Source organism: Fukomys damarensis, unplaced genomic scaffold (assembly GCF_012274545.1).
Source record: "Fukomys damarensis isolate Sample0158 unplaced genomic scaffold, DMR_v1.0_HiC HiC_scaffold_24, whole genome shotgun sequence".
NCBI lineage: Eukaryota > Metazoa > Chordata > Mammalia > Rodentia > Bathyergidae > Fukomys > Fukomys damarensis.
In genome coordinates, this window is record NW_022900936.1 from 24,410,000 (window position 1) to 24,410,678 (window position 679).

The 679-nt window shown below is 28.4% G+C and overlaps 1 long non-coding RNA gene across 1 annotated transcript in view; it reads right to left on the reverse strand.

Annotated features, from left to right (window-relative positions):
- Positions 1-255: 255 nt before the first annotated feature.
- LOC104877254 overlaps positions 256-679 on the reverse strand; it is a 184,987-nt gene continuing 184,563 nt past the window's right edge. The window contains exon 5 of the long non-coding RNA XR_004518782.1: positions 256-382. This is a non-coding gene — a long non-coding RNA (uncharacterized LOC104877254). The remainder of the gene's footprint in view (positions 383-679) is intronic.

Genomic DNA, 679 nt, shown 5'->3' on the forward strand with positions numbered 1-679 from the left:
TATTGAGCTATTTCTGTGATTCTCTTACACTCTATAGTTTGGGAATCTTGTACACAGCAGAAGTTCCAAAACAGACACTGGTTTTATTATGTTTAGAAGACAATTTATCTGGATTGGAAGAAAATTTTTGTTGAGGAAGTTCATGTTTATTTCCAACAGAAATAATCCTATCATCTTTTGATTCTTTCCCATTACTTGTCAAAGCGTCCTGACTAGTTTGCATCATCTTTCAATAAACACTGATTACTAAGTCCTTACATTTGATTTTAAATTTTTTTTCAAGCAGAAGAATGTTGAATTTTATGTATGCCTTACTTACCTCATTGAGATAATGTTGCTGTAATGATTCCATGTATATGTTGCAAAATTATATCTCGTATCACTGTAATGAGATACACCATGTTACTTGGGACCAGCAAATGCTATTCTATGCTATATTTTCCAACACTATAGTACTATTTCAATAGTACTGGAAGTGACCATTTTATTTAAATATTTCCTTCCTTCTTTTCTTCTTTCTTTTTCTTTCTTTCTTTCTTTCTTTCTTTCTTTTTTTTTTTTTTTTTTTTTTTTTTTTTTTTTTTTTTTTTTTTTTTTTTTTTTTTATTGAGTTTATTGGTACATTTAGGGATACAGTACAGTTACATTCATTGTTGGGATCATGTACCTTTAACCTTTA